Source organism: Phalacrocorax aristotelis, chromosome 2 (assembly GCF_949628215.1).
Source record: "Phalacrocorax aristotelis chromosome 2, bGulAri2.1, whole genome shotgun sequence".
NCBI lineage: Eukaryota > Metazoa > Chordata > Aves > Suliformes > Phalacrocoracidae > Phalacrocorax > Phalacrocorax aristotelis.
In genome coordinates this window covers 102752280-102761962 of record NC_134277.1, presented here as the reverse complement: position 1 = coordinate 102761962, position 9683 = coordinate 102752280, and positions in this window count along the sequence as shown.

Below are 9683 nucleotides of genomic sequence, written 5' to 3'. Positions count from 1 at the left end.
TGATGTAATAAATCAAATGATTAAATAATAAATCCCTATGACCCAATGGAATGTCAGGAAGATGTGCCAGGGAAGGGTTAGGTTGGATATCAGGAAAAGGTTCGTAACCCAGAGGGTGGTGGAGCACTGGAACAGGCTCCCCAGGAAGGCAGTCACGGCACCAAGCCTGACGGTATTCAAGAAGCACTTGGACAACGCCCTCAGAGATATGGTGTGAATTTGGGGTTGTCCTGTGCAGGGACAGGAGTTGAGCTTGATGATCCTTGTGGGTGCCTTCCAACTCAGGGCAGTCTATGATTCTAAGATCATATAATTTGTTCTGTCAGTAAGTACTTATCTTTTTGGTATATTCACTCAAAAGGCTTGAATTTGATATAAACTCCAAGTATTTATTGTATATTTATAGTATTTTACGATGAGTACAAAATATATTTCCGGTTAGTTTGATTTGTTGTACTGCTTAAATAACATGGGACCTTGAGATAACTTGATTTTGGTGACTGGAAGAACGTTTCTAAAACCTAGCAAGAAAAAATGCGTATAGATTTTTCAGGCATGAAACTTCAATAAAGTGACCTTTGCAATATTATTTGAGTGACAAGAACACGAGAACTGAATTGGAAATGTGACATTTACTTTCAAGGACTTCTGTTTATCCAGCCAGTGGGTTTTTTTTTAAGGGATTATACTTTAAAATTTGGTTTTCTATTAGGTTTCATTTACACCTCTCTTTAAACTTGTGCATTTATTTGAGTTTGCTGCAGGTGGGCAAATGGAGTTTCTAATGAAAGACAGCCTGTAAGCCTGCACGAGCTGAAAAACTGAGCTTGTAACATTGTTTTTCCTCACAGCCAGGCTAACACTTTTTTTTTTACTTTACTTAATATCTTCACTTCTACCATCTCTGGAAGCAAATAAAAGAACAAACAAATCAACACCTAGAAAGTATTCATATTGTGAAAAATATGAGCTGCTTCTAATTTTTTTTCTTAACCCTGGAGACCTTGAATGTGTCTGACTGCATGGGCTTGTCTTAGTAATGGATTCATCAAAGTGTTTATTTATCTTATGAAGTACTGGTGGAAGGTTTTTCTTCTGTCTCTGCAATGACTGGTATCAACACTGACATTTTGAACTTAAACAATTTTTATGTTGATGCTTTTGATTTAGCTCACATGTTAAGATTTAAACAATATTGAATTTTTGATTCACAAAGTTGTACGATTTCAGTTAAATCAGTATAACTGTGTGGAAAGCTCATTCCCTGGAGCAGCTCAGGATTGCTCTTTTGGCCTGATTGATGACTCCCAAGGCAAACGTGCAGCAAGCATTTTGTCTCTCCAGGTGGGAATGGACACTGAAGAGTTGGCCTTGGGGATCTACCAAGCTCTGTCCTAGGAACAGTCTTGGGAAATCCTTAAATGCACCTGACTAACAGTGGTGTTGCAGCACTGAATAGTTATGTGATAGATGATTGGTATCCTTTAAAAATTGGGTCAGGATGCTATAAAACATGCTGGCAGTGTATCACCTTGACTGTTAGTTGCTGTTGTGAAGCTGACCTCATCTGTATATGTAGACTAATTGTGTGAGTTATTAGTTATATGTCAGGATTTTACTGATCTCTCTTTTTTTGTCAGTTTCTGATATGCAAAACAACAAGTGTTGCTGGAGCTAGGCAAGATGTGAGAATTATAACAGAAACCTTAATTTTAACACTAAGGTTAGTGAAGGCCTGAATTGCTTATGTATTGGGCAGGTAGTTAAATAACACCTTTACAGATGATGTCAGGAAAACTTCACTCTATAAAAGATATGTCAACTAACTTCTGTAAATTCACTGTAAATTCAAAATTCTGACAAGTATTAAAAATAATAGCAAGCATGAAAAAAAGTGAAAAGGTTGTCTGCTTTCTTAAAAAAAAATGTTAACAGCAGTGACTAGTAAGGCCAAACTTGTTTCATATAAATATTGATTATTTGAACATTAAGTGGATAGTTCGTTACATACTGTTTGCAATCCCAATTGTTTTAAATTAATTAGAAAACTGGGCACGTTCTCCATGTGTTATTCTTTAACATATTGTACTTCTAACTTTATGAGAATTTTCTTTCGTGCTACCTCATTAAAAGTTATTTTCCACCTGAAAATCACTGCAGAGAGGTATGCGTTCAGTGAAGTGTGGATAGCCTACACTTTTCAAAATCAGGTCAGTATTTAGAAATATAAAAAATCATTTAAAAACTTACTTTAGACTGTTGATTTTTAAGAGGGAAAAAAATTACCTTTATTTCTTCATCTCATTCAAATATTGGTATTTCCCCAAAAATGTTTGCTAGCAACATGTTAGACGTCTAATAAACTCAGCAAACTCAGCAAACAGAACTTTTTATTTTGGACTACAAACATTACTTTATTCAGCTCGGGTTTCTTGGATATCCCTTTAGTTATTCCTTTGCTTGATCTCATATTTTGGAAATAAAAATAATTTTAATTCAGTCTAAGACATAACTTGTTTCTGTATCTGTGTTCAGGTAACGGAGAAGAAACTAGGTTCAGTTCTTGGCTGCAAAACAGACTTTTATTGTAAAGGTGGGTGACTTTTTCCCTTGTTACATGGAAACACTTTTTACATCCTTTGTCTTAATCAAGAAATGCAGGTTATCTAGGGCTGAAGCTGTCTCTCCCTCTGAGTAAATATAGTTACTACCATAATAAAATTCTGCTTTCACTTGAAGCCTTTAAGCTGTGCAATAGTACTAAAGTAGCTGTGAACCAGGAGATAGAAGAAGGTGAAGCTAAATAATATGAAAGATTATGCAGATTACCAGTGTTATTCTTTCAGAAAAAAAACTCCCAGAGACTTTCATGTTTCCAAAACAGGATTGTGAGTTTCTAGAAAGAATCTTCAGAAGACTAAATGAGATAATCAAGTGCAGTGAAAAGACCATATTTGAAATATGTGACATTGCCCTTCTGGAAACAACGGTATATGACAATATTTTAAAACTGCAAGAAAGGCAGAGCAATATCAGTACAATTACAGACCCATGTGTGCTGTTATGAATTTTGAACACTGGAATACACTGAATTATATCCTGTCTTAGATGAACATTATTACTAGTACCAGTACCTGGAGTACCAGTGGCTACCTTAGATTCTGTTTCGTAAGTACATAATTTTGACAGCCATTGATATAAATACCTTTTAAAATCTGTTAAGCATTGTTCTATTTAACTACTTAACCTTATTCTTAAATAAATTTAACTGTTGGCACAATTAATCTACATTAGTATTCTGATTATGAATAATGTTAAAATTTGGATTATGGGAATTACTTGTTATGAAGATGTTCTCTGTAATGAAAAAAAGGACATTTTTGTCAGCAAGCGCAGAGCTTTCATGTATACTGTAATATAGATCAAAGATCTATAATTAACCTCTAACATCATAAATATGCAATATTTGGAAATTTAAATGTCATAGTGTGCTGGTTTTGCCAGGGGTAGAGTTAGTTTTCTTCACAGAAGCTCATATGGGGCTGTGTTTTGGATTTGTGCTAAAACCAGTGTTGATAACACAGGGATGTTTTCGTTACTGCTGAGCAGGGCTTACACAGACTCAAGGCCTTTTCTGATTCTCACCACACCCCACCAGTGAGTAGGCTGGGGGGGGCACAAGAAGCTGGGAGGGGACACAGCTGGGACAGCTGACCCCAACTGGCCCAAGGGATATCCCGTACCATATGATGTCATGCCCAGCATATAGAGCTGGGGCAATGGAGGGGAGGATGTTCCGAGTGATGGCGTTTGTGTTCCCAAGTAACCGTTATGTGTGATGGAGCCCTGCTTTCCTGGAGATGGCTGAGCACCTGCCTGCCCATGGGAAGTAGCGAGTGAATTCCTTGTTTTGCTTTGCTTGTGTGCACGGCTTGTGCTTTACTTGTTAAACTGTCTTTATCTTGACCCACAAGTTTTCTCACTTTTCTGATTCTCTCCCCCATCCACTGGAGTTGGGGGAGTGAGGGTGCGGCTCTACGGTACTTGGTTGCTGGCTGGGGTTAAAACACGACACACAATATTAAAAGTCTAAGTTATTAATAAGATGTATGTCCTTTATTGTACAATGCAAATATCCTATTGGCCAATATACATTCTCTTGCCAAGTATTTTAAGAAACTAATTCAAATGGAACCTTTCCAATATGAAAATGCATTAAAACATTTTACTCTATTGCCTTATTATCCTGTCCCACTTTATCTATTATTCTGTTTCAGTCTTTTGTCTTCACATTAGTTCACTTTTTCAGCTTTTGCTAAAATTCAGTTAAATATAATTCTCTATTCACTTTTCCACCTTGCTTTCTACATTGGTTCAATATGCTTAGTGCAAACCTAAAAATCTTTCCAACCTCTGAGATGGAATTATTCTTCACATCTTCTTTTTAAAGCATTAGATAGAAATGTGCTTCACATCTACTTCTTTTTAAAGCATTATATCCGTTTATGGGTTCCCAAATGCAAGAATTCTGTGTGAAAGAAGAAACTACAATTCATGAATTACCTTTCTGTTCCCACTTAAGATTTATAGTAGTCATTCATGAAACTGGAAGCGGAATCTGGCCACAAGTATCTATTGCAATTGCAGAAAATATTTCATCCATCAAAGACATATTTTATTTAATTTTTCAATTAATTTTTATTACGTTTTATAACAATTCAAATAATTAAATATTAATATTATAATTTTAATAGACACTTTTTGTACAGAAAAATATTAAGCTCATTTAAGTTTTCAGGATTTCAAGGCTTGGGCAGATTTTTATTGAATTACATCGTTATCTTTGATCTGAACGTTCAAATGGTCATAAGCAACATTTTATTCGAACCTATCTCCAAAATCACATAAAGTGGAAATAAGTTTGTCTTGGTGTGATTAATTTAATCTACACAGTAAGACATATATCTAGCACCTTGAGGACTTTCTCAGAATATGAACTACACCACTCTCCCTCTGATCTATTCCAAACTTCTTTAGGATAGCACTTGACAGAAAAAGTTCCTTATTATCTTATCCATAGTGTCCTGAGGACTAGCCTTGGCATATCTCTTTTCAATCTAACATTGTAAGTATGGTTTTCTTATCAATAATCACCTTTATAATTGAAAAAGTTTTAGTTGTAGACAAATTCTTCTTAGCTGGAGTCTTCATTATTCATAAGACAGTGTCAATATGACATATAAAGCAGCAGTACAAAATATATTAATTCCTATCTGCTCTGTATAATTTCATTATACAGTGAAATTTCAGGCCATTGATGGAAATTGTATTCAACTGGAACTAAGATTTTGTTCCAGATATTTCATCTTACATTGGACAAAGGGAAAAATATTGCAAGCTAGAGACAAGAATAATTTAGCTCAAGTCTCTTTTCCTTTTTTATCCCCAAGAACTGAAAAATGTTAATGTCACTGGTGTTAAAATTGTTAAATATTAATTGAATCAATAAGATGATAATTTTCAAACATGAAATTATGCATATTATTTCAGAATAATAGGTGTAGTTAAGAAAGAGGCCTCTCAGAGTTTTGGTTTGATTTCACAAAAAAATTGTTCACACTAATTGGGACAGTTTATTAATTTTAATTTTGTTTAGTTCATGGCTTTTCAAGACAATGCTATAAAGTATTTACTAAAAAATAATGTATTTGGTCTGCAAAATCGATTAGGTTTTTCTGAAAAACAAATTAAGGTGTGGCTTAAATTTTTCTTCCCTAAATTACACAGAAAACTAAAGTAATTGCAATTACCAGCCCTGTGCAAATATATTCTGCTCTCTGTTATAATTACCACATGACCACCATTTATATTTTTTCTCCAGTAAATTAGAATGACAAATAGTGGTAGACCTTTCTAGGGTTTTCTCAGAAGTTTTGTATTTCTTTCCTAGCCTACCATGTCTCATTTCAATAGATTTAGAAGAAATTTAATACTTCATTATTGAAAAGGGAACAAATACTTAAATAATTGAAAATATAAGGAATTTACATATTTTGGATTCCATTTTATAATTACAGTGCAAACTGTTATAAACATTTCTGCTATAAATATTTTGCTGAAGCTATATCTTTTGACAAATTGACTGACACAATATAACCTGAAGAAATATCCTGGCTCGTACTTGCTTATAATATTGGCATTGTAGTGTTGATGTATCTTTCATACCTTGTTTGACTGTTTAGTAAAAGGATGATTTACATTCAATCGCAGATTGTGGGTTTTTAAAATCGGTTTTAAATATCCTGCACAGTAATTTCCTTAAATAAACTATTTTACGCACAGATGACAATCTCAAACCCAAAGACCAGAGATTATATTGACAGTTTTTAATTCATTAGCTTCAAAGGGAGTTTTCTTTTGAATACAAATGGAATAACCTTTCCCACAACAATGTCACTTCTGCCTGAATAGGAATAGGATAAAATCCATGTAAAAGCCTGATGATTTTGTTTACACTTCCTTATATGTCATTTACTTTTTTTTTTTACACATCCATGATTTTGATGCCGCCATTTGTGTATGTTCAAGCTGAGGCATTTCAATGAAGTTTTGCACGCAGTACTGCAACTCAGCATTTCCTAAAGGTGTGTCACTCACATGATTTTGCACCTATGTGGCAACGTAAGGGAGTATTTGCAGTACTTTTCCATCATAAAGTTATTCTGGGGAGTAACTGAGTGACAGCTTGATCATTAGAATTACTTGTGCAAAATTACTGTGAAAATACCTGTTGCCAGCTTTTTGGAATGATGTTTAATTTTATTGGTGTAAATATCATAGACCATAACAAGAAGTCGATGTTCCAGGCTTCCTAAGTAATTGGCTTCTAAAATCATGGTTGTCTTCCACGTTATTGAAAGTATGCTCTTTTTTTGTGTACTTTGTACTACTGCATCTAGTTCTCCCAGGGTCAGTAACAATATCCAGCAAAATCTTGGACTCTCTCCAGAAGAGGGTATTAAAATAGCTTAGTGAAATCTGCCTTCTCTGTTTCCAGAAACAAGACTATGAAACTGACTATTCATCTAATTAATGAATTAATTAGATCTATCAGATTTATTATTAAATTAGGATTCACCACAAAAATTTAAAATACCTGAAAAACAAGATAAAACATAAGATTTTAAGGTAATGGTTTGCTTCACAAGCCACATAAAAAATGATGAGGTTGCTAACTGACAATTTGGTTATCATTTACCAACAACAGGGCATGAAAGACTAAGTCCACTTGAGTTTTACTCATGTGATAAGCAAACAGAGTGTAGCTAACTGTCATGCAAAAAGATGTAGCAAAACTTATGCCATGGTTTAGCCCCAGTCAGCCACTAAGCATTACACAGCCACACACTCACTCCCCCAGCCCCAGTGGGATGCGGGAGAGAATTGGGAGAGTAAATGTGAGAAAACTTGTGGGTCAAGATAAAGACAGTTTAACAAGTAAAGCACAAGCCGTGCACACAAGCAAAGCAAAACAAGGAATTCACTCGCTACTTCCCATGGGCAGGCAGGTGCTCAGCCATCTCCAGGAAAGCAGGGCTCCATCACGTCTAATGGTTACTTGGGAAGACAAGCGCCATCACTCTGAACATGTGTGACCCCTCCCCCTTCTTCTTCCCCCAGCCTTATATGCTGAGCATGATGTCACACGGTACGGGATATCCCTTTGGTCAGCTGGGGTCAGCTGTCCCAGCTGTGCCCCCTCCCAGCTTCTTGTGCACCCAGTAGAGTGTGGGAAGCTGAAGAAGTCTTTGACCAGTGTAAGCACTACTTAGCAACAGCTAAAACATCTCCACATTATCAACAGTGATTTTAGCACAAATCCAAAACACAGCCCCATTGTAGCTACTATGAAGAAGATTAACTCTGTCCCAGATGAAATCAAGTCATCTTAGTGTAGGATTTCATGTAATTTAAAGTGGTTACTACCTGATAAGGTATAAATGGCTGGTAAAACAACACCGTCAGATTTTACTTTCGTTCCAGGAGTGGCATTTTAAAAGCAGGTTTAGATACGGTGTGATTAGTTTTCCATAAGTTGTCCTTCACTTTGTTTTGTCTTCTAAATTTTTGTGTGGTGTCTGTTTTGCCATCACATTTTTAAAGATATTTCCTACAGAATGAAGTGAAACTCACTTAAAATGAAGCTGACTATAGTATACATTCTATTCTTATTGAGCCAATTATGAAAAGGTCTTTCTACTGGAACTTTTTCTCTCTACCACTGAACTAAATATGGGGAAATTCTAAATTTCTCCTATAGCTACTGAAAGCATGTTGCAGATTATTAACTTTGCTGAATACTTCCTTCACTAGTTCATTATGGATTTTCCCCTGATATGATCTTTCAGAAAATAACATTGCAAGCTTCCTTCCATTGACATTTGAGCTCTCTGGTCAGCTCTGGTTCAAATAAATGGATTAATGAAATTTGTTTCTCCTTTCCAAGTTCAGCAAATGACCACTAATGATTCCAGTAATGTTGTCTGGATCTGACAGATGAAGAAATGTTTATTTTTACAGTTACAGTATGAACTGAGTATTGATAACAGCAGAAGCAGAACCTCTAAAAAAACTTTTGTTTTAGTTTTTGGCTTGAATCCTTCGCTCTCTGAAATCAGCTAACCTATTGGACTGCAAGTGGAGAACTGGCCTTCTAATGCTTCATGATGTAGTCTATTTATGAGTCACGCATATGGAAAACTTTGTGAATAAATTACAATTTTCTTGACTAAGAAGGTAGTATTGATAAATGGAGTACAATTAGAGGCTGAATGTCCTAGATCTAGAACATCTCTGTAATGGGTTTGAGTTCAAGAGCAATCATAAGGCTACCAACACTGAGGGACGCCTTATGCCAATTTACCTATTACTAGTGTCTCTCTCTCACTACAGAGTATGTTACAGTCCAATCTGTTATACATGAAAATCACATTTTACTGAGATCTGACAAAACCTGGATAAGCCAATATCGCTACAGAGGCAAGATAAAATGAGTTAAATAACATGTCTAGGATGACCTATGCCTTAATGATAAAATATGAAGAAGTATTAAGTATAACACATAAAGAATTTTCAGTATGTTAAGGGATATTTCATAGAATCATAGACTCATAGAATCATTAAGGTTGGAAAAGACCTATAGGATCATCAAGTCCAACTGTCAACCCAACACTACCATATCTCCTAAACCATGACGTGAAGTGCCACGTCTATGCGTCTTTTAAATAACTCCAGGGATGGTGAATCTACCACCTCTCTGGGCAGCCTGTTTCAATGCCTGACCACTCTTTCAGTGAAGAAATTCTTCCTCATAACCAATCTATACCTCTGCGATGTAGCTTGAAGCCGTTTCCACTCGTTCTATCGCTAGTGACCTGGGAGAAGAGACCAACACCCACCTCACTACAACTTCCTTTCAGGTAGTTGTAGAGCGCGATAAGGTCTCCCCTCAGCCTCCTTTTCTCCAGGCTAAACCACCCCAGTTCCCTCAACCTCTCCTCATAAGGCTTGTTCTCCAGACCCTTCACCAGCTTCGTAGTCCTTCTCTGGACATGCTCCAGCAACTCAATGTCCTTCCTGTACTGAGGGGCCCAAAACTGCACACAGTACTCGAGGTGTGGCCT